Source organism: Suricata suricatta, chromosome 1, assembly GCF_006229205.1.
Source record: "Suricata suricatta isolate VVHF042 chromosome 1, meerkat_22Aug2017_6uvM2_HiC, whole genome shotgun sequence".
Taxonomy (NCBI): domain Eukaryota; kingdom Metazoa; phylum Chordata; class Mammalia; order Carnivora; family Herpestidae; genus Suricata; species Suricata suricatta.
The window spans coordinates 49,688,967-49,713,567 of NC_043700.1; the positions used below are offsets into that span (position 1 = coordinate 49,688,967).

The 24,601-nt window shown below is 44.5% G+C and overlaps 1 long non-coding RNA gene across 1 annotated transcript in view; it reads right to left on the reverse strand.

The window, feature by feature from the left end:
* The window catches only part of LOC115290858, a 64,246-nt gene that overhangs the window by 12,802 nt on the left and 26,843 nt on the right, over positions 1-24,601 (reverse strand). Inside the window, exons 2-4 of the long non-coding RNA XR_003908261.1 lie at positions 15,779-15,893; positions 12,105-12,211; positions 1,882-2,038 (exon numbers count right to left, since the gene is read on the reverse strand). This is a non-coding gene — a long non-coding RNA (uncharacterized LOC115290858). The remainder of the gene's footprint in view (positions 1-1,881; positions 2,039-12,104; positions 12,212-15,778; positions 15,894-24,601) is intronic.

Here is a 24,601-nt window from a genome sequence, read left to right on the forward strand (position 1 = left end):
AGATTAAAGACTTTAAAGATTAATAAGTATTTCCTAACAGGCAAAGAATGTGAAGGGGAGGGATGGGATGGGATGGGAGGGGGCGTTGCGTGAAGCCAATGAAGCTCAGAAGGTGTTCAGGGCCTGGTAAGCCCTGTGCTGTGTGGCTGAGGCAAGCGTGCAGGAGAGGAAGCCCAAAGAGATGAGGCCAGAAGATATGTTGGATTCAGACAGAACAGAAGGGTCGTGAGCACCATGCTTGGAAATGTGGATATTCCGGGAAAACAGGGCGCTGCCCACCGAGGGTCTCTGAGCCCAGGGATGCTACAGTGAGATCTATCTAGACTCTCCGGGAGACAAGTCCCCGTCAGAGTATTAGCTAATGGTTTTTTATTCTCCTCCCTTTGGGAATTCCTAGTCTTCATGAACATATTTATTTTGCTTCTATCCTGGGGTTTGTAATCAAACATGAATTTAATCTGCCTAAACACACATACCACAGAGGCAAAGTTTCTATTTTATCCAAAGAAGTCTGTAATCAGCCATTCACACTCCTTCAGCTTTTCTGCATGTTTTTTTCCCCCATCCTCTTTGAAATAACATTCTTGTAAAAAAAAAAATTGCAACTTCAGAATAAAGATCAAGGAACAGAACCCCATGCTGTAGTTTGGTTCTATCATATTGGATTTAGTTGTGCTCAATTTGGGCCCCTTATTAGGACTAAAGGCCAGTTTCCATCTACTTGCTGTGTGCATTTGCCAAGTTACTTGGCCTCTCTGCACTTTAGTTTCTTGATTTAGTAAGATACACTATTTACTGATTATTTGTTCCAAAGTTTGATGAAATACCTTACATAGGCTGGGAAATGTACCAATCAGAGAGACCTTAATAAAAGTATGTTTCCAAAGAAAGGAGGCAGGGAAGGAAATGCACGAATATAAACCGCATACCCACTGTGTGCCAGCGCGTCTGCCCATGTGCTGTGTCTTTTCTGACACGACGCCCACAAGGCAGGTGTTTTAAAGGAAACAAGCCTAGGGTCACCCCTGTAACTTGCAAAATGGCATTTAGCTGGTGAGTGGCAGACTCAGGTTGGAAGGGTACAGACTTTTGGATCTCAAGGCCCAAGCTCACGCCCCATGTCGCAGGGAGCCGGGAGCAGACCTCACATTTCCCACAGTGTTCTTCTTTGCAAAGCCAAGGCTGATCCTCTTGGAATCCATTTGTGGTAAGCATGAGTAAGTTTTTGGCTCTCCTGACATACTTTTCTCTATCATATGCAGCTGTGATGGATCAATCCCACAGTTTGGGGTTCCAGGACACCTCCCCAGCCTCCAGATGCCCCTCGCCCACCAGGCCAGGCTCACTGCTTTCACTGATGTCAGTATCTCTGGAGGATTCCTCTGAATCACCATTTGGTCACTCCCTCTTAATTGCTAACAATTACCGAATTCTCGGTCCTACAATAAGCAAGGAAAAGGGTACCATTTTCTACGACATATGTGTTTAGTGTTGCTGGCAGCTTTGTAAACTTATTAGTGCTCTGCATACCATATAATTAAGTTCGAATTATCCGAGAGTTTAAAATAGTGCCTGCTGCTATTGTGCTGCTGAAAATGGTAAAGAAAAAATATCTGCCTTTTTTTTTTAACATATGCAGCTTACCTCCCCCCTCCCCCTTTTTCTCCGAAATTCTCATTCCCAGAAGGGGGTCACAGGACTGAGATCACCTGGATGGAGAGAGAGGGCTCATTAGGCTCAAACACTCTGCTTTCAAAAACGTTGCCACATCAGAAGCAGAGGAGCACATTCTATCTAAAACATCTGCTGTGGCACCTTCTAGAAGGGGCCTGCAGTGCCAGGCAGGTGAGAGTAAACAGGGAGGCCAGAAGGGGCACTCACACGAAGGCTGAGGCTCAGATGCAAGTATCTTGGTGAGACAGGACCAAAAATGGCTCGAGGCTGATACTTCAGGAGGAGAACACCCAGTTGTGGAAATTATCAACTCCTGGTGCCGTGAATAATCAAATAAACCCAAGAATACAGGCCGTGTGGGAGCCTAGAGGAAAAAATGGGACAGAAAGGGGTGATCAAGGCACATGCCTGAAGAACTCACTCCAGGACACGGTTCTGCACTCCTCCCTGTCCACACTGGACTGAAAGTCTAATATGGAGGAGGCAGAACAGAAGGGCAAGGCAGATATGCCAGCGAGGTAATTAATGAACACATATAGGCAATGGTCGCCCGGAGTGCTGGGTAAGGGTGAGAGTAGGAAGGGTCTGTAGGGGTGTGGAGCCAAAGAAGGTCTATTGACTCCTGGGAGCTAGCCAGACAGAGGGGAAAGGGCATCCTAGGGAGAGAGAACAGCATGAGCAAAGCCTAAGAGGCAGCAGAGAGCAGGTGGGTGAGGAGTACTGCTAAACGTGAGGCCTTACCTTGCCTTGAAAACAAAGGTAAAAGTGCTAACTGACTTTAAGTGGCAGAGAAATAGCAGCATATTTCTATTAAAAAGCAACAACTCATACTGGTTGTTACTGAATGACTTGGAGGGTGAGAGCAAAGATCAATGAGAACAGGGATTCTCTATGTGTGACACTCACAGCACCAAAGAACTTGCTAGAAGTGCCACTTTCTGGTGGCATCAGATACCCTGGGGGTGGAGCCTAGCCCTGCAAGTTTTAGCAAGCACTCCAGATAATACTGAGGCACGTTAAAGATATAAAGGAGGCCACGGCAGTAAACCAGGTGAATAAGGATCCAGGTGAACAGTGGACCGAATCACTTGTGATAAGAATGCAGAAAAGGCAGCAGATTAAGAAGATATGTGAGTGGAATCCCTTTGTACCTCTCTCATTACATTTTCCCACTTTCCACTATGTCTTATCCCCTCCCTCTGTGCTTTGTGTCCCTAAGTGTATTGGGGGAAGAGACCCCATCTTCTCCCAGACTCTTGTAGTCCCCTGCATGGTCCCTTGAACAAATTGGAGGGTCAACCAAGCAATACTACATTCTGTCACGACCAGTCCTGGGACCCAGTGGTGGACTGACCCTGTGAAGGGCCTACAGAGCCCTCCCGGGGGAAGGGAAGTCTCAGAGGGATGTAGCTACGCTCACAACAACCAAGGCCTCCCAGGGCAGCTAGCAAAAGAGACAGGGAAGAACAAGAGAGAAATGGAAAAGAGAAGGACCATGGAAGAAAGAAGAGAGATGAAATGGAGGGAGGCAGGGAGGCTTCAGGATGGAGGAAGAGAAGAAGGAACAGAAAGAAGAAATGGAAAAGTAGATGGATTTGAACATTAGCTCCACTCCCCCCACCAATCCTAACACTACCAACTTCGGCGGGAGGCATTCCCACCACTCCAGGGGTTGCCTGCGCCATTCTTAGCAGCCATGGCCCTTCCTCGTGCCTCCACACCTGTGGGATGCTGCTGTAGGTCAACAGCCCCCACCTGCACACTCTGGGACCCAGCCCCAGCCTAGTATGATGGAGCCTCCTCCTTCCTGCGTCCTCTCTTCCTATTACACAGCCTCACGGCCTATGATGCTGCCTTAACAATGTTTTAGGAAGACATTATGTCATCGTGAAGAAGTTGTGAGTTCATACCCTTGCTCTGCCACTTTTTGGCTCCTAGAATAGTGCCTTCCATATGGTGGTATGTAAATAAATGAGTGTATCAATTCATGGCTGAGTACTAGTTGTGAAAACTGGAGCAAGTGAATTATTCTGAGCCTTAGTGTTCTCACCTGTGAAATGGGGCTACCAGTAGTACCTATAACATGGGGTTGTTGGGAGAATGAAGTGTGTCAGGTGTGTATTGGGGCCAGTTACTCTCGGGTGGTGGAGAGGACTTGCTGTCCCATGAGTGGAGTGGAACAGCATTGCTTCTCAGTGTGAGGTCAGAACCACCTTCCTCCAAACCTTGCTGAGACAGGGCCAGAGAGGAGGATTTCTTGGCCCTACTCCAGACCTACTAAAAAGGAATCATTAGGCATGAAGCCTAGAACCCTGAAGTTCTATAAGCCCCTAAAGTGATTGTGAATCCATGCTAATGTCTAAGAGTCAACACCTGATCATTAACAGTTCATACTTGAGGACCTCAGATTTCAGGGTGGGCCTTTCTAGAGCCTAATTTATGATATAATGAAAGGCCATATGTTCTATAATGGAGTAACAAATGTGTTATCTTAACACCTGGCATTTGAATCGTTTTTGGAGAAGGAACTGTCGTTGGTAAGTATTGGCACTAGACACTGATGGCATGAATTAGCCTTGCTGAAGCCAAAAAAAAAAAAAAAAAAAAGAAATTCCTGAACTCTTTGAAATTGAAAACGAATAAGAGAAAAAGAATATAGGGGTACCTGGGTGGCTCAGTCAGTTAAGCATCCGACTTTGGCTCAGGCCATGGTCTTGCAGTTCATGGGTTCAAGCCCCACATCTGGCTCAGTGCTGAAAGTTCAGAGCCTGGAGCCTGCTTCAGATTCTGTGCCTCCCTCTCTCTCTGTCACTCCCTTGCTCATGCTTGGTTTCTCTCTCAAAAATAAATAAACATTACAAAAATTTTTAAAAATAAGGGAAAAAGAAGATAAGAGTAGGCTGAGTTACAGAGAAACAAAGAAGGAGGCTGGAACCACAGTTTGGAAATAATTTAAGGACTTCTGGGGAACTGGACTGTATAAATGTGGATTTCACATTATCTGCATTCTTGTAACTTAAAAAGCCCGGGCTTCCTTAACCCATGGCAAACGAGTCTATGTCTGCAATGCTAAGTGCAAGTACATTTGTAGCTTTTCCCCAACAAAGAACTGTGTAGGTAAATGGTATGAACTTTATTCAGGGCTTGTTCATTGGCTTCCCTTCTTCCTCCTCCTCTCATCTGACTCCTACATGAGTGAATTGCCAAATTCACTTGTCCTCTTAGTTCAGTGATCTTGGTCACACCCATCCCATCTCCTTTCCCATTGCTATCACTCTATTTCAGAATTTTGCCACTGATCACTTTCAAGCTTGTCTCTGTCTGAAATGTCTCCCATCATAGGATCAAGCCACATGTATATACATATATATGTATATACTCTAAAGCCAGACTTCCTGGGAGAAAATTATTATTTTTATTATTTTTTATTTCTAAAGTTTTAATTTAAATTCCAGTTAACATACAATGTTGTAACAATGTTGTATTAGTTTTAGGTTTACAATATCGTGATTCAACACTTCCATACAATGCCCACTGCTCATCACAGGTGCACTCCTTAGTCCCCATTTCCTATTTCACCTGTCATCCCCCCATTCCTTACCCCAACCCCCACCCCCAGCCAAGCTACCTCCCCTCTGGTAACCCACAGTTTGTTCTCTGTAGTTAAGACCCTGTTTCTTGTCTCTCTCTCTCTCTCTCTTTCTCTCTTCGTTCTTTTGTTTTGTTTCTTAAATTCCATATGTGAATGAGATCATATGGTATTTGTCTTTCTCTGACTTATTTTGCTTATCATAATACTCTCTAACTCCCTCCGTATCCTCTTCATTCTTTTTATGGCTGAGTAATATTCCATTGTCTATATATAACACATCTTCTTTATCCATTCATCAATCAATGGACACTTGAGCTGTTTCCATAATGTGGTTTTTGTAAATAATGCTGCTATAAACACTGGAGTGCCTAGATCCCTTTGAATTAATATTTTTGTGTTCCTTGGGTAAACACCTAGTAGTGCAATTGCTGAATCATAGGGTAGTTTTATTTCTAACTCTTTGAGGAATCTCTCTACTGTTTTCCACAGTGGTTGCCCCAGTTTGCATCCCCACTAGCAGTGCAAGAGGATCCTGGGAGCAAATTCTAAGTCTCCCTTTCTATGAGCTGTGCCTTTGGGTTGGGTAACCTCTCTTGCCTTAGATTCTCCATCTGTTAAATGTGGATAATAATAGTGCCTACCTTTTGGGATTGTAGCAAGGAATATGAATTACCATGTGCAAAGAAAGCATCCTATTCTGTTGCCTAAAAAGACCTTGTAGGCAATTTATGGAATTAGATAAAGCTCTTAGAATTCTTTAGGATGTTCAGAGTCCATAGCATTTAGGCTGTCAATCTACATTTCCTCCCTCATTTCTCTTTCTACTGTCCTCAACCTAAGCTCTAACCACCTCATGTTATTTAAGTTCCTAGAATATGTTATACACCTGCTAACTTCCATGATGTTATGCCAACTCTTTCCTTCTTATCAAATGTTCTCCAATGCCAGCTCTTCTCACACACACACACACACACACACACACACACACACACACACACATACTTTTGCATCAACATTGCCTTGTCAATTTTTGTTTGGCCTTTTGCATTTTCATAAAAATTTTAAAAACCCATTTATTAAGTTCTACACACACACACACACACACACACACACACACACCTTTCTGGACTTTTAATTGGAACTACATTAAATGTTAAATCTTTCCAACAACATGTTATATCATTCTGTTTATACAGCTATTTTTATAATTTCTCAATAAATTTTTGTAGTTTTTCATGTAGAGGTCTGCTTATTCATTGATAGTTTTTGGTACCATTGGTAGTAATATTTAGAAATTTTTATTTTCTTGTTTGTTGCTAACATATAGAAATACAGTTGATTTTTATATATTGATCCTATTTTCAGTAGCCTTGTTAAATTTATTTATAGTGAAATCATGTTTTCTACAAATAATAACAGTTTTCTTTCTTTTTTAAAAGAGTTTTTTAAAGGTAACCTCTACATCCAACATGGGGCTCAAACTCACAACCCTGAGATCAAGGGTCCCATGCTCCACTGACTGAACTAAGTAGGCATCCCAACAGGTTTCTTTCCTCCTTTCCAATTCTTATGCGTTCCCCTGCCTCCCTTGCCCTAGGACGGCCAGGAAAACATTGAGTGGAAGCAATAATAGTGCATAATATCAACTTGTTCCTCATTTGGTGGGGGAAGTTTTATAAAAAGCTGGAGGACTTAGGCTACCAGTATTGATGCCTGTTAAAAACTATAATAGTTAAGACAATGTGGTTCTGGTGCAAGTGTAGACCACTAGAACACAAGAGCGAATCCAGAAATAGGCTCACATATTTACAGTAACCTGAAATACAACAAAGGTGACATTGAAGAGGAGAGGAAAAGGATGATCTTTTCAATAGATAGTGCTAGATTGATTGGATCTCCATATTGGGAAACATGCATCATGATCCTCACCTCACACCAAACAACCAACCATTCTTGATGCAGTGTATGTCTTAGTATGAAAAGTGAAGCAACAGAGATTTTAGGGGAGGAAATGAGAGAACCTTGTCATGACCTTGGGGTAGATAAAAGCTTTTTGTTTTTTTTTTTAAACAGGGTACAAACAGTAATAACCATAAAGTAGAAAAATGGATAATTTGGATTATATTAAAGTTAAGCTTTTTTGGGTCATCAAACATGACCATATAGTGAGTTAAAGGTAACCTATAGAATGGTTGGACATCTGTAATATACATGTCTAACAGAAAGTCCTATTCAGAATATGTTGAACAAAACTGCAAATCTATAAGAAGAGGATATATTTCAATAGAAAAATGGACGAAAGGCATGACCAATCACTTCAAAAGAGGGGCATCCAAATGGCCAATAAAGCTGGGAAAGGTGCTAAAATGCATTTGTTATTAAGGAAATGCAAATTAAGACCAAAATGTGATACCACCTCATGCCAACCAGAATGGCTCAAATGAAAGAGGCAGAACATATCAACTATCAGAGAAGATATAGAACTTGTATTCTCATAAACTATTGATAGAAGTGTGTATTGGTATAACCACTTTGAGAAACTGTTTCACAGTCTCTATAAAGTTAATGACCCAGCACTTCCACTCCTCATTGCATGCCCCACGTGAAAATGTACATATGGTCACCAGAAGACATTTACAAGAATATTCACAGCAGGATCATTCATAGTAGCCAAACACTGGAACACAGTAGAATAGCCATTTCACTCTAGGGACTATTATATATCAATGAGGATGAATAAATATAGCCACATGCTGAGCATGGAGAACAAGGCTGAGTGAAAGGATGTAAATGAGTATATACTGTACCATTCCATTTATGCAAAATTTAAAGACCAGCAAATATATTCACTGTTGTTAATGTCATGAGAGTATGCTCTCAAGGGTTTAGTGACTGGGAGAGAGCATAGTGGGGGCTCCTGGGGTGCCATTAATGTTCTTTTTCTTGATCTGGGTATAGGTTACATGAGTGTGTACTTTCATGAAAATTTATCCAGCTGAACACTCATGATCTGTGTATGATTTATGTATTATATGTATGTTATGTTTCAATAAAAAGTTTAAAAGCCAACAAGACAATAAAAAGAAAAGCAAAGAAAAAAACACAAATAACCTTCCCCTCCCAACACAGAGCCCAGGATCCTGGTTGGGCATACTGAACTAAACCTGGGGGGTGGTAAGGTCATGTTGTAACCATCCCCCAGAATGCCTCTCTGCAATCCTCACTGCCTGGTACTCACAGTCTTGTGTGGTCATCTCACACACTGAACAGAGCTGCCCTGTGTAACCAGGTGGATGTTGTGGAAAGATGCAATGTGTTTCTGAATCTAGATCATATATGACATTTCAGCTTGCACCTTGCTCTCTCCTGGATCATTCTCTCTGCAGAAAAGTCACTACATTATGAGTATACTTGGGTTGCTTGTGGAAGGGTCAACATGGTGAGTTACGGAGCCCCCCTGCCAGGAGAAGCACCAACTTTCAGCTATGTGAATGAACCATCTTAGAAATGAATTCTTCAGCCTTGGTAAAGCCTTCAGTGATGACAGTCTGGCCAACATCTTGACTACAACCTCTTGAGAGACGCCAATACCACTATCATCTCAGTAAGCTACTCCCCAGTTCTAGCCCTACCTAAAGGTTTATTGTTGTTTGAAGTTGTACAGTTTTGGTACAATTTGTTAAGCAGCAAAAGATCATCAATATAGGCCAAGATGTCCATATTCTTTTAATCCAGAAAAATGATACATTTGTTTATAAATTACATGAGACAGTTTGATAAGATTTTTTACCTCATTTGACTGCACAATTTTTTCTTTTTTCTTTTCTTTTGCTAAGAGCACTTAACATGAAATCCATCCTCAACAGATTTTTAAGTGTATTGTGTTATGTGTATTGTTATCTATAGGCATAATGTTGTATATCATATCTCTAGAACTAATCCACCTTGCAAAGTGGAAATTTTATATATGTTGATTAGCAAATCCTCATTTTCTCCTCTCCCTAGTCCTTGGCAACAACCTTTATATTCTTTGCTTCTATGGGTTTGACTATTTTAGATATTTCCTATAAGTGTAAACATGCATATTTTTTAAAACTCCTCACATTTGGATATATAGCCATGGTTGAAAACCTATTACATAACATTTTGTTCCTACCCCTAGTCTAGTGCCTCTCATTTTGTGTTAGTGATATTGTTTGCTGGTAGTCACTGATCAACTGTGAGCTCAATAATTAAAGGACTGATGCTTTGCTCATTTGGGTATAGTGAACTCAAAAGAGTGCCTGACACATAGTAAATAGTCCATGAATATTTGTTGAACTAGAGTGAGATTTTCAATCATTATAGAGGGTTAGACCTACCATTGACATCAGCTAGCCTAATCTTTTCAACATAGCCTTTCAATTCAACATACACGTTTAATGGGTCTACTTTGAGTCAAACACAGGACAGGTCCTAGAGGTGCAAAGGAGAGGAAGGAAGGTCAGTCCTGGTAGTTAGGAACTCAGTCAAGCAGGGCCGACATTGGAAGCTCCCAAGCACATGCCATGCTTGGTGAAGGAGCCTCAGATGAAGTGATTAGTTATGCTTGGGGGGGCCTCAGACATTTCCAAGTGGGCTTCAGCTACCCAAAGAGCAACTAGGACTTTACCAGGTGAGCAAGGAGGGGAAAAGCACTTCGGGAAGATAGAAGAGCCATGTACGCAAGTAGATTGACTTGAAACCACATGGAGTGTTGAAGAAGAAGGGCCAAGAAGGAGAGATGACTGCCTTGGTAAGAAAGTTGAAAGTATCCTGAAACTAATGGGAAGTCACCAAAGGATGACAGGAGAGTAAAGGACTCAGAGCAGCTTTAGAGAGATCACTCTGATTGCAGCATGGACAATGGGTTACAGGATAAAAGTGAAGATCACAGGACAATTTGGAGAGGAGATATGGTGAAGCTCCAGGTGGGAGAAGGCAAGGGCTCAATTGAAATAAAGACAGTGGAGGTGGAGAGGTGCGGACAGGTATGAGGGAGATTCTACTACTGGTAAATAAAACAGGACTGGAGTTGGAAGATTCTCCACCTTCTCCTGTGACAAGGTGGGAGAGAGGGAGGCAAGAAAGAGATATATTATGCAGGTAATATTTTCCTCCTCAGAACCAGAGAAAGACAGAAAAGCAGAAAGGAGACAGGGAGTGGGATTCAGGAAAAAATGTGGCCCATATGCTAATGTCACTTGGGAAATGTAACTGGCTCACAACTTCCTTCTATTATCTTAGGTGAAAATACATTTTCAGCCAAAAAGAATTATTTTAAAACATGGGTGTGAAATAAATGAGCACATAAAACCATATTGTCCAAACGGCCTCAGCAGAATGTTTTCCTTAGATAGCAGCCTCAGGGTAACACTGCCAGCGTTCAGTGGTCCCAGCAAGGATCTGCTTTTGTCACTCAGCAATTTGCAACAGGGCTGGAGGGTGGGGTTGGGGGGACAATACAGGACACAGACCCCGCTAATCTGAGAAATGCATCTGAAACTATGGCTGGCAGGTGCTTAAGAGCATTAAACAGATGTCTGATGCAAAAGTTATATACGTACATTGCAAAGCACACGTGCGCCAGCTCCTTGCAACTGTCAGGAGAAAATACATCAGACATGCATCAAAGGGTTCTGCGCATTTCCTTCCTAACTTCGCTCCTGCTGGATATGAAGCCCATGTTGATGTCTACGCAGAGTCCTTGGTTCACCAGCATTTAAAGGGGTCTTAACTGACTCCAGCTACTGGGTTGCCTCCAAGCTCGACTCAATCCAGCGAACCAAGGATCTCTGCTGGGCTTCTGTGGTCTCTTGCAGTCTTGCAAGCCTCCCCTTCCCTTGTGTTAACCCTGCACCCTGGATGCCCTTCTTACTAGCCTCTTCCATATGGGTTTTTGGGCAGCTCCAGTCACCCCTTGGGCTCCATGTCTACCTAGCTCTGGTCATGGTAATGGGGCCACGTGGCTCTTCGCACCTGTTTGGAAACCTTTAGATCCATTCTCAAGTTGACTCCCACCCATTTCCCTTTACCCTTTTAGCAGATAGATGGCACCTCACCCCTCCAGGGGAAGAGAAGGAGCCCTTTGTGTACCGAGTGGTACTTCCTGTTGCTCTGGAAAGGGGACAGGGCTGGGAATCAAGAAAATGTGGGTCACTCTTGTGCTGCTGGTGGGAACGTAAACTGGTGCAGCTGCTCTGGAAACCAGAGTGGAGGTTCCTCAAATAATTAAAAATAGAACTACCCTGTGACCCAGCAACAGCAATACTGGGAATTTACCCATGGGATACAGGAGTGCTGATGCATAGGGGCACATGTACCCCTATGTTTAGCAGCACTATCAACAATAGCCAAATATGGAAAGAGCCTCAACATCCATCTACTGATGAATGGATAAAAAAAAAGTGTGGTGTATATATAATGGAATTCTGCTTGGCAATGAGAAAGAATGAAATCCTGGCATTTGCAGCAACATGATGGAACTGGAGGGTATTATGCTAAGTGAAATAAGTCAGTCAGAGAAAGGCAGACATCATATGTGGATCTTGAGAAAACTTAATAGAAGACTGTGGGGGAAGGGGAGAGGGGGAAAAAGTTACAAAGAGGGAGGGAGGTAAACCATAAGAGACTCTTAAATACAGAGAACAAACTGAGGGTTGATGGGGGCGGAGGAGAAGGAAAAGTGGGTGATGGGGATTGAGAAGGCACTTGTTGGGATGAGCACTGGGTATTGTATGGAAGTCGATTTGACAATAAATTACATTTAAAAAAAAAGAAAGAAAACGTGGGTCATTCTCAAAGCCCTTCCTCTACTCACATGGGGGATTTGCAGCATGTCACATGTCCTCTCTAACCTTCTTTTCCTTCCTGCAGAAAATGAGGGCAAAATCCTCTTGAATAAGACGATCCTTTCTGAGTATCCAGCTGCAGAGGTAACAAGGCAAACATGCAGCAAGTGTGAGTTCCCTTCTGGGAGACACTTTGCACGCACAGGGATCCCACTGAAGGGCATCACTATCTGTATGTTGCATACAAGGAAGCTGATCTGAGGAGATGACATGATTTGCTCAAAGTCATGCGATGGAAAGGCCAGGATTTGAACCCAGGACTGCTTGGCTCTAAACCGGACCCTCCCTCTACTCTGTCCTGCCTTTCTCCATGACTTTCATCCTTCTGCTCTTCCAGCTTTCTTTACTGTTTTCTTTCCCTCTGCCTGTAACATATTCAGGACTGTGCCACTATGAGAAATAAAAGCCCCATTCATAGTCTCAAAAAGAAAAGACACTCCAACATAAACAAACTTTGAGGGCATTATGTCAAGTGAAAAAATCCCATCCCTGAAAGGACAAATACTGTAAGATCCACTTATATGAGGTTCCTGGAGTGGTCAGATTCTAGACACGGAAAGCAGATGGGGGTTGCCAGGAGTTAGATAGAGAGGGATAAGGAGGACTTTTTTTTTAATGTTATTCATTTATTTTTTTTTGAGAGACAGAGAGAGACAGCGTGAGCAGGGGAGGGTCAGAGAGAGAGGGAGATACAGAATCTGAAGCAGGCTCCAGGCTCTGAGCTAGCCGTCAGCACAGAGCCGGACGCGGGGCTTGAACCCACGAACCATGAGATCATGACCTGAGCCGAAGCCGGACGCCTAACTGACTGAGCCCCCCAGGTGCCCCAGAGGACTTATTTTTACTGGGGATGGAGTTTTAGTTTGGGAAGACGAAGAGTTCTGTGACGGACGGGGATGATGATCGCACAACTGTGTGCGTCCCCTTAATGACGGTGACCTGTGCAGTTAAAAATGATTAAAATGATAAAGTTTATGTTATGTGTATTTGTATATTTAACCACAATAAAAAAATAAAATGAAAACAAATACAGTGGCATTCCCACAGCCCAATTTACCATTTCTCTCCTTTTTCCAAACTTCTAAAAGGAGGACATGAAACTTACATTTTCCTTTCCTAAACTCCTTGCTACTTCATCCCTCAACAGTCAGGCTTTTGCCCACCCCCCTGCCTTGACCCTCTCCTGAATGGCTACCCATGAACCATCATCCTCCCCCAGGGTTGGCAGGACAGGCCCTGGGCATCAACAGCCTGTGGCTGGCCTCTAGGACACTGTCCTTTGTGTTTCTGACCAGCCCTTTGTCACCTCGCCTGCCATGGGTTCCCTCTGAGCCTGCCTCCTGGCCCTCGTCCTGTGTGTCCTGCCTCCCACGGTGATCTCATGCATCCACCTTCCCACATCTGTATCTCCACCTCCAGCACGCCTCTTGGCTTCAGATCAGCCTTTAATGCCACGGGAAGGCCAACTCTCCCTAGACATCCTGCCAGCAACTACAACTCACGATCCGAAGCAGACTTCATTTTCCTGGCACTGAACATCGCCTGCTTCCTGCTTCTGTCAGTGGCTCCACCATGCCCGCCAGCGTTGGGCTTACAGCCCTGGGTCATCCTTGACTTCAGTACTTTCGTCCAGTCAGACATGGTTTTTGGCCAGCCCTCTCTGAGTGTGTCTCTTTATCATTTTCTTTCCTGGGCTTTGCCAGTTTCCTGAGGCTGCTGTAATGAAGTACCACAGACTGAGTACCTTAAACAACAGAAATTTCTTTCCTCTGAGTTCTGGAAGCCAGAAGTCCAAGATCAAGGTGTCCATAGTGTTGGTTCCTTTTGAGGCCAATCTCCTTAGCTTGTGGATGGTTGTCTTCTCCCTGTGTCCTCGCATGGTCTTCTCTCTGTGTGTGCCTGTGTCCTAATGTCCTCTTCTTCTTCTTTTTAATGTTTGTTTATTTATTATGAAAGAGAGAGAGGCAGCATGCACGAGCAAGGCAGGAGCAGAGAGAGAGGGAGAGGGAGAATCCCAAGCAGGCTTCATGCTATGAGCACAGAGCCCAACTCTGGGCTCAAACCCAAGAATCCATGAGATCACAGCCTGAGTCAGAATCAAGACTTGGCTCAGTTTAACCAACTGAGCCACCCCGGTGCCCCCTGATGTCCTCTTCTTGTAGGACACTGGCCAGATTGGATAGGGCCCACCCATATGGCCTCATTTTAACTTAATTACCTCATTAAAGACCCTATCTCCAAATACATTCCCATTCAGGAGTGTGGGGGTTAGGGCTTCAACGTAGGAATTTGAGAGGCATCACAGTCCGGCCCATAATACACAATGTTGTGGTGGCCTCCTGCCTGTTTTTCCATTCCTTTTCTCAAGGCTGGTGACCATCGTCATGCTGCCTCTGCTAGCGTCTTCCCTAGGCACAGTTATGAGCACACTGCCCTCCTGCTCAGCACCTTACAGAAATATTTCTGCACCCTTGGCCTGGCACTCAAGGACCTCCTCACTGTAGCTACAAACAGCCTGTCTCTGTAGCTCTACCGCCAACGACTCTGCTCTCTGACCAAGCCGAGCGGCCATCACGGCTGCTCACTTGTGCTTCTGGCCCACCGCACCTTTGCCCTGCTGTGTTCTGACTCAGCAGTGCCCCTCCATCTCCACCTTTCCACACCCACCCACAAATGTCTGGGTCTGGCGCAGACGCCACTGCCTTCCCTAAAACCCCACAACCCTTTATCCGTCCCACCAATAGCGCTTCTCTTCTTCCCTCGCTTTTCCCTGGGGACATATTTTGTCCCAGGGGTCTCCTGGAGGCCAGGTGGGAAAGGCCACGGTATTTCTTCCTCACTTCCCCCTTGCAGGGTCACTGCAGGCTGGCTGTGCCCTTAAACCAGAAGATTCCAGCTCTTGCCGGGCAGCCCTCTTCCATACACCCTGGTCCGTCTCCAGGCTCTGGTAACCCTTCCCTGCCCTTGCCCCCTTCAACTCTGTAGACAGCAAGAAAGCCAGCTGGTACTAGGCTCTGGGTACTTCCCCGGGCCATAGCTTTGCAAATAGTCCCTTCATTAAAAGCTCCTCGATTAGTCCAACCTGACTGTGCCATCTGTTTCCCCTTGGGACATGGATGGCTATGCCATTTTCACCCAGGCTTACCAAGTGCAAATCAACCTGTTTCTTTTCAAAATACATATGAAAATACTGATATGTGCTGTTCTTAAGGCTCTGAAAATACAGGAAGATGCAGTGTTGCCTCCACGAGGTCCACAGGCTGGTAGGGGAGGCTGGCAGTCACATCACAGGGAAAAAACTCTATGCAGAGACCACAAGGCACAGTGGTAAGGGGCCAGCACTGGATCATGGTGACTTGATTTGACCCCTGGCACTCCCACCTACCAACTGGTGGGTCTTTGGCAAGTTTTTGCAAGCCTCAGTTTCCTTGTCTTCCAAGTGGAGGTAACAAGAGAGGTTACTTCATGAGACATGATGAGAATTATATTGTAATTTCTCCGCACATCTTGGCATATAGCAAGCGCTGCATAATCCCTACCACTAGGTAAGCACAGGATGCTGTGGAACCACAGAAGAAGACGAGCTATTCCAGTTATTGAGGTTGGGATGCTGAGATTCTCTTACCTATTCCTTTGGCCTTACCTATAGGATGAGGTACCTTGAAAACTATCAGATTTCTTCTCGAGAAGAGGAAGCTCCACTAGAAAGAAATGTTTCTGAGCCAGGACAGATGTTCTCTTGCAATTTTCCAGAGCATCTAGAAAGGATGATGTCTTTTATGTAGGTGAGTCTTTTAAAAGTTATTTATTCCATTTTATTAATGGGTTTTTACTTTTCAGAACAGTTTTAGGTTCATGGCAAAATTGATTAAAAGGTACAGAGATTTCCCAGGTTCCCCTGCCCCCCACACACATAGCTTCCCTCATTATCAACATCTCCCACCAGAGGGATATATTTGTTACAACTAATGAACCTGCATGGACACATTATTATCATCCAAAGTCCATCCTACATTGGGTTTCATTCTTAGTGTTTTACATGTTATGGGTTTCAATAAATTTGTAATGACATGTATCCACCCTGATGGTGTCATACAGAATAGTTTCACTGCCCTGAAGATCCTCTACGCACCTCCTACTCACCCTTCTTTTCCCCCTAACCCCCGGCAACCGCTGGTCTTTTTATGGTCTCCATAGTTTTGCCTTTTCCAGAAGGTCATATAGTTTGAATCATATAAGACTTTTCTGATTGGCTTCTTTCACTCAGTAATACACATTTAAGGTTCCTCATGTCTTATCATGGTTTGACAGCTCATTTCTTTTTAGTACAGAATAGTATTCTATCCTGCAGGCACCCCACAGTTTATCCATTCACCTACTGAAGGATAGCTTGGTTGCTTCCAAGTTTTGGCAATTATGAATAAAGCTACTGTCTGAGGTAAGTCTTGATGAAATTAGCCAAGTGAGGGAGGGGAGCACGGGTGGGCAGGCAAGGTGCAGAGGCTGGGCAGAGGCAGAAAGTTGCCACACAGAATAGTAAGGGGGTGCTGTAGAAGTGGTTGAGGCCATCACCACAGCAGATGAGAGAAAACAGTGGGTGTGTTTAGAGCAAGCCTGAGGGCAGGGCCAGAGCTCCCGGGCACTCTGGGCACTTCCTGTGCATTGGCCAGCTCCTCTGGGTTCCTTGTCCACACCACAACGTAGAAAGGATTTTGATGGCCTGCTCTTCCGCACACTTCCTCCAAGATACAAAGTGGGCAGTGGCTTTCTACAAGGAGGCACCACAGCAGGAGATGGTGACTTGACCAGGCGAAAACCATGAAGAAAGTGGCAGGAAACTCAACTCAGAAGCCAGAGGGCTACTAGCCCTTTCTAAGTCCCTTTCTCCATTTGTCTTCCCAAGGATTACTTTTTGCTCTTCCTTTCCCAGGTAGATGGTTTAAGATGCTTGGTCATGTTTTTAAAATGACTGCGAATGTGGCTGACCTACATCACAGCCATTTGGGGGCTGCTATGGACTGAATTGTGTCCTCCTATGTCCTGAACCAAATTCATATGTCAAGGCCTTAACCCACAATGTGGCTGTATTTGGAGATAGGACCTTTAGGAAGGCATCGAAGGTTAAATGAGATTACGAGGATGGGGCCCAAATCCGATAGGGCTGGTGTCCTTACAGGAAGAGAAGGAGACACTCTCTTCACACACACACACACACACACACACACACACACACACACACACAGAGGAAAGGCCATGTGAGCACAGAGCAAGAAGGTGGCCACTGCAAGCCAGAGAGAGCACTCTCATCAGGAACGAAATTGGCCAGCACCTTAGTCTGGGACTTTTAGTTTTCTCAGAACTGAGAAAATAAATGTCTGCTGTTCAAGCCACGTCGTCTATGGTACTTTGCTATGATACCCTTAGCAGATTAATAAAGGGGCTTTCCCAAAAGGAGTTCCCTCTGTCACATGGCTTTGTGGTGTGTGGCCTCTGTGGTCCAATCTTCAATGACTCTTCTTTCGGTCAGCACAAGCAGGCTGGCTGTGACTCCTCCCGATGCCTGTCCCTCCAGAGGTAGACACAGAGCAATCCCTAAGGAGGCCATCCTCACTGACCAGTGATAGAAGGAGGAACGAGACCCTTTGCCCCTGCCCCGGGAGGCTGGAGTGCCAGCAACTGTGAGGGCAAGAGACTGTATCCTCCTTACAAGCTTACAAGTTAGCCTGCACAGCCTCATGTTGACTGGTAGAAGACACAAGACTTCCGGGTCTGAGACAAAGGATCCTATTACTCACAGCCACCGCAGCACCCAGAGTATTGGTGTGTGTGCTCATCTCCAAGGCCCAGTTCCCACAGAGCCATGGGATGAGGGCCAGGGGGAGGTATTATCTTTCTCACATTAGACAGCAAACAGACCTGCCCTTCACCGCAGAGGATCATACCTTGCTCTCTGTCAACGTGGTTTGCCATGCAAACACCCTGATGGTATATCTAATGAGATGAAGATTCTAGCAGCCCTGCTGCTCTGACTGAACCCTGACTGGGGTGAACCCAAAACAGTTTTAATATATTGCACTACTTATTATCCACAGTAAAGGTTCCTTCCAGGTCACTGAAATTGTCTTGAAATCTACACTTGACTATAAATAGTTCTGATATCCTGTGATTTCACAAATTGTCTGTTTTTAAAAAGTAGGTTTTATGATTATTCAAGTATCAGATCAGGGAAAATTGCCATTGAAATGATCTCTCTTTTTTTAAGCAATTAACATTTAAAACAATTTTTAGTAATCTCCTCACCCAAAATGGGGCTTGAACTCACCACCCCAGGATCAAGAGTCACATGCTTTTCTGACTGAGCCAGTCAGGTGCCCTGGAAAGGACCTTTCACTACTCAGAGATCCCAAGAGGAGAGAGTACACTCGGCTGTGGAGAGTCACATGGGGGAAGCACCAGGGTCAGCCATGGAGCAGGAAGAGTGGTGGAAAGTTTGGTCAGAAGTCTTTATTGTGGTTTCCATGGGAAGGCGTGGGTAAGACTGGGAAAGCAGGCACAGGATTGGCTAGTCTGAATAATTTCAGTGGGCTCTGGGGGCATAGGTGCTGTCCTTAGTTGTCTGGTACTTAGCCCCGAGGTGAGTAGGGCAGGAGGATAGTGGTCTAGAGAGTGATAGTCTAATAAAGGAGGTGGTTGGGAACCCAGATTGGCTGATTTGCGTATGAAAGGCAAATCAGCAAGGCCCAGAGGTCAAAGCATCAGAATAAAAAGACCTGCTTAATGCAAAGTCAAATAAGAACAATACCTCCCTGTGAAGTCCTAACTCCTGAAGAATATGGAAACTAGGAGGTGCATCAGGCACCTCTGGAATGATCAAATGTAGCATTATCTAGTCCATTCCATGATTCGACACTTGTTCATTAAGTGGCTGCCTTGAGTGAGGCACTGTACTGGATGCTGGGGAGACAGGTGTGAACCCCAAAGCCCTGGCTTTGCCTTGTGGAGCCCAGGGCTGAGTTTCCAAGCCCACACAGGGACCCGCTACACAGGGTCTCGAGGATAATGGCCCCCTGAGAACACTCACTTGTTCTCTGCATTTCTCTGAGACACACTTGAGCCTGAAGGCAGAATAGGCCCCTAACCACAGTGGCATACTGGGCTGGAAAAATGACCTTTTGGAACTCCTGGTCCCACAAGAGCCATTTCCAATATTTCCTCAGCGGCCCCGACGACCTGTCTGAATCCTCCCATCTGGGCCTCAGTGTTATTTCTCTGTCAGAGTCGATGAGCTATGTCTGTAGCTGGTACAGTCCATCACTATGGTTCTCTGGTGTGCTCTTCTGGAAACAAAAATTTTGTAAGTGTTTCTGCAGCTCAGAAGTTCATTTGTCTTAGTCGGTTTGGGCTGCTATAACAAAATGCTATCGACTGTGTGGTTTATAAACAACAGAAATTTATTTCTCACAGTTCTGGAGGCTGGAGGTCCAAGATCAAGGCACCAGCAGATTCAATGTCTAGTGAGAGCCTGCCTTGTGGTTCACTGACAGCTGTCTTCTCGTTGTGTCCTCATATGGTGGGAGGAGAGAAGAAGCTCCCAGGGCCTCCTCCAAATGGGCCCTAATCCCATTCATGACCTAATCACTCCTAGAGGCCATACCTCCAGACACCATCACGTTGGGGGTTAGCATTTCAACACACGGATTTTGAGGACATACAAATGTTCAGCCTAGATAGCAGCGTCCTAATTTGGGGTTCTCCTCTGCTGTTCATCTCCCTCCCACCCTCTTCCCTCTTCTCTGGTGGGAAGCATAGACTGTTTTAAGAATTTCCCTCTGTTGGGGAGCCTGGGTGGCTCAGTCGGTTAAGCCTCCAACTTCAGCTCAGGTCATGATCTCACATTTGTGGGTTCAAGCCCCGCGTTGAGCTCTGTGCTGACAGCTAGCTCAGAGCCTGGAGCCTTCTTCAGATTCTGTCTCTCCCTCCTTCTCTGCCCCTCCCTGCTCATACTCTGTCTCTCTCTGTCTCAAAAATAAAACATTAAAAAAATTAAAAATAAAAATAATTTCCCTCTGTAAGAATTGCCCTCAGAGGCCAGGTTTTCTTCAAGTCTTAGACTAAGACACAGACAGGGGCCCAGGAAAATGCAGGTTACTCATAATTATGCAAATATAAACTTCTGGTAAAATACACACCAGTGCCCTAGTTTTAAAATTCTAATGCAGTGAAATGTTTCAATTTGGGTTTCTGGCAACTACTATGATCATCTTAAGAGATGTATAAATACATGTAAATAAGATATTAACACCACAAGATTGTTTTAGACCATTTCCCCATCTGGTTTGGTCCTGTAATTGTGTGGGAAGGAACACTTCTTGGAATCTGGCCTGAGCATGAAAATACAGAACAGAACGATCACTCAGGGTGTGCAGCAGTCTGCAAGATGCTTACCTCTGAAAGCCAATTCCAAATTAAGTTATAACATCCTTGTAGTACTCACAGACATTAGGTCAACATTGTATTGTTGCTGGGGAGAGAATTTCCAAACCTGGTTAATTATCAGAGCTTTCTGGAGACCTTCTAAATATTCACCTTCTGGGCTCTGCTTTTATGATCTTTTATGATAGTATAGGTGTGAAGTGGGGGCTGGGAAGCTGTATTTTTCAGAAGTTGTTTAGATCGATACCTATAATGATGAGTGGGTTTAGGACCCACGGCTGTATCCTGAGAGTCTTGCTGTTCTAAGTATGGCCCCTTGTCCGGGCAGCATCAGCATGAACGGGGGGCTTGTTAGACACAACGACTGCACTTTTACAGGAACCCCAGGCAATTTGCAGGAAACTCAAGGAACACTCGTGGAAGGGATCCACAGGCCAGGTGAAGTCTTTGGGAGACAGTGATGATCTCATGTTAGGAGGTCAGGAAAGATGTTATGGGGAAGTTGGGCTGCTAAGAAGATAAAAAAAAAGGCAGGGCCAACTATTGCTTCTATTTGACCAACAAAGAAATGAAGGAAGTATGGCAGAAAGGATGAAGGGAATGGACTACATGTGTTCTACCATCTTACCGAAAGATGACACACAAACTTGATTTTTTGGGCAGATTTTTGCTGCAACATATTCATTATTTGTATCAAGTGCTATCATAGGTATTCACTGAGGGGGTTTGTGGAATACACCAATACTATTTTTTGTTGGGGGCAGACCTGACTCAACAGAGGGGGCTTGGTGCCCAAGAAAGCCTTGCAGAGATTGGGCTGCAGTGAGCAAAAGGCTCAACCGTTTTGCCAACCCACTCTCATCCTGGGAGAGTCACATGGGCTCCCCGGGTCCCAGGCTCGTCATCTGTAACACATCGATGGCTCCCAATCTCACCCGATCTTATGCCCTGCTTTGAAATTAACTTTTGTAATATCCTCTTTGCAATTCAAAAATGAAAATCATAACTTACAGATATATAGATAACTAGTTTTAGATTTAATTTTTATAAGCTACTCTGATGCTCTAAAAGTAATTTAAATGAGAAATCCAAGTGAATAGATCGTAACAAAATAATACATGTTGTAGTACACAAAGGCTGGGCCAGTGTGTTAACCGTGTCTTTTATGGTCTGTAGTCTGATGCTTTGACATCTGGGGCCTTGCTGACCCTGGAGGAACCGCCTCTCTCAGAGCTAGTGAACTTCTAGAGCTTGTAAGCAACTTGCCCCAGAGCAGGCTTCTAAAATGCAAACCAGGGGCGCCTGGGTGGCTCAGTCAGTTAAGCCTCCGGCTTCGGCTCAGGTCAGATCTCACGTTCGTGGGTTCGAGCCCCTCGTCGGGCTCTGTGCTGGCGGCTAGCTCAGAGCCTGGAGCTGCTTCCAGTTCTGTGTCTCCTTCTCTCTCTGCCCCTCCCCCTCTCATGCTCTGTCTCTCTCTGTATCAAAAATAAATAAAACATTAAAAAAATAAAAAATAAATAAATAAATAAATAAAATGCAAACCAACTAGTCCAGAGCTTATACCCCAACCACATCAGGCTTGCGCACTATGGGCCACCAGCCAGCCACCTGCCCTTACTGCCATGGGGCCAGGCACCCACAGACAGGCACAGCCCTTATGCCCCAGAGCCTACTGAAAATTTTCAGACTAGCCAATACAAAGCCCGCTTCCCCTGCCTCACTTGTTCCTTCCCATGGAAACCACAATAAAGACACATGTGCACATTTTTTCCTTGCTCCCACAGCCTCCTGACTCACCCCATGCTTCCCCGAGTGGGCTCCCCAGAGCACAGTGCACCCCCTCCTCTTGGGATCTATGAGTAACAAACTGTCATTTCAATAAGAGTCATATCCTGGTCTGTCAGCTTACTATACCTTGAATTTTCTGTTAACACAAATGTTTTAAGAACAGAACTATGTGGTGAGACATTTGAAAATGGCTTATTGCTCCCACTCACAATGAATAAGGTAAGATTTAGCGGAAGTTGGGAGATCAGGAGCTATTTCCTAGAAGGCCAGAGAAAAAGAAAGCAGGAGAATGGCTACACAGAAGGATAAATGTTCGTGGTAAGTATTAATCAAGCTGGGGCGCCTGGGTGGCTCAGTCGGTTAAGCATCCGGCTTCGGCTCAGGTCAGATCTCACGGTTCGTGGGTTCGAGCCCCGCGTCGGGCTCTGTGCTGACAGCTGGCTCAGAGCCTGGAGTCTGTTTCAGATTCTGTGTCTCCCTCTCTCTCTGACCCTCCCCTGCTCACGCTGTCTCTCTCTGTCTCTCAAAAATAAATTTAAAAAAGCATTAAAAAATTTTTTTTAAAGTATTAATCAAGCTGAGTGATTTGTATATGATAGGACAAAGAGGAAAAACCTTAGTGGCGATAAGATGCCAAGAGAAGTGATGGACTATAGAGGAAAAGGAAGTAGAATATTGTTTAATATTAATTTATTTATATTGAGAGAGAATGTGTGTGTGTGTGTGTGCGCGCGCACGCACACACGCGCATGCAAATGTGGAAGGGACAGAGTAAGAGACATAGAGAGAATCTCAAGTAGGCTCCATGCTGTCAGTGCAGAACCCAACACCGGGTTTGAACTCATGAACCGTGAGATCATGACCTGAGCCTAAATCAAGAGTCAGGCATTTAACTGACTGAGCCACCCAGGCGCCCCAGGAAGTAAAATATTCTTGCAAATCATCCAGGCTTTATTTATAAGTGCAGCATCAGAACAATTCCCTGTGATGACCCTGGATTTGGGAGTGATGAACTATGGCAGAACAGACTTCCAAGATCTTGAAATCCCATGACAGATTGGAGCGGACATTCTCTCCTGAAATGTCCGGCAGGACACTGGAAAGTCCTATGGGGCCTGGGTAAGTTTTTCCTTGGGTAACCTGTGCTGGCATCGAAGGACGTCCAGTGTCCCTCCCACTACACATCAGTAGCCACCCTCCAATAATTGTGACAGCCAAAACTTCCTCCATGGGCTTTCAAGACACACACATTGTGAAACCACTAAACTGGATAACCCCCAAGATCCTTCCAGAACTAGCTCACTCCAATTCTATGGTTCGAAGATTGCCAGGGCTTCAAAGATGAAGTATGTTGCTAACATTCTTTAAAGTTTGAGAGTTACTATTGCTAGACACCATAAGCCATTGCCATGAACTGACCAGAGCATGTGGAGACACAAAAGGAGCAAACACATGAGAAAATAATGACAAACCACGCCACAGTGGCTTACTTTTGAGAGTGAATCACAACCTTTAAGTGAACATCAAAAAAACTGCTTTTAAATCTTACCACCACAATCGGGCAAGTAACTATAGTTCTGGAGACAAAGTTTGGGAGGCCCTCCTCCAGCTCCAAGGCCTTAAGATGCAAAGCAGACATTATGTCCATAGTGCTTAAGCTCTTGGCTCTGTTATGAAGCAAAACTAAGTTCAAATCCCAACTTTGCCACTTGCTAGCTGTGTAGCTATGATCAATTTATTTGACATTTTTGAGTTAGTTCTATAATCGGTATGATTGAAATCAGATGCCTAATTTATAGACAGTTGTGAGGCTGGGATAATACACACAAAGGGCTGAGTTCAAAGCATGTCACTTAATAAACAACATTAGCTATCATTAATTTACGATGAATGTGTCTGCTAAGCAATTTCTATTTCAAACTATCCACCAGAGGGCGGCCAACATGGTTCTGGAATTTGAAAAAACTGTTGTCCACTTCCCGGCTTCCCCTCAATCCCCAAAGTCTGTATTTGTAAAACATGTTCTAAAAATACTAAGTATTGGTGTCTGAGAAAAAGAATTTAGCAGCTATCCATTTGTTTGTCCCTTCACCCTTGAGAGATCTTATACCTAAAACAAAATTTTTTGAGACTTGGTTTAATTTTTTTTTTAATGTTTTTATTTATTTTTAATACAGAGAGAGACAGAGCATGAGAGGGGGAGGGGCAGAGAGAGAAGGAGACACAGAACTGGAAGCAGGCTCCA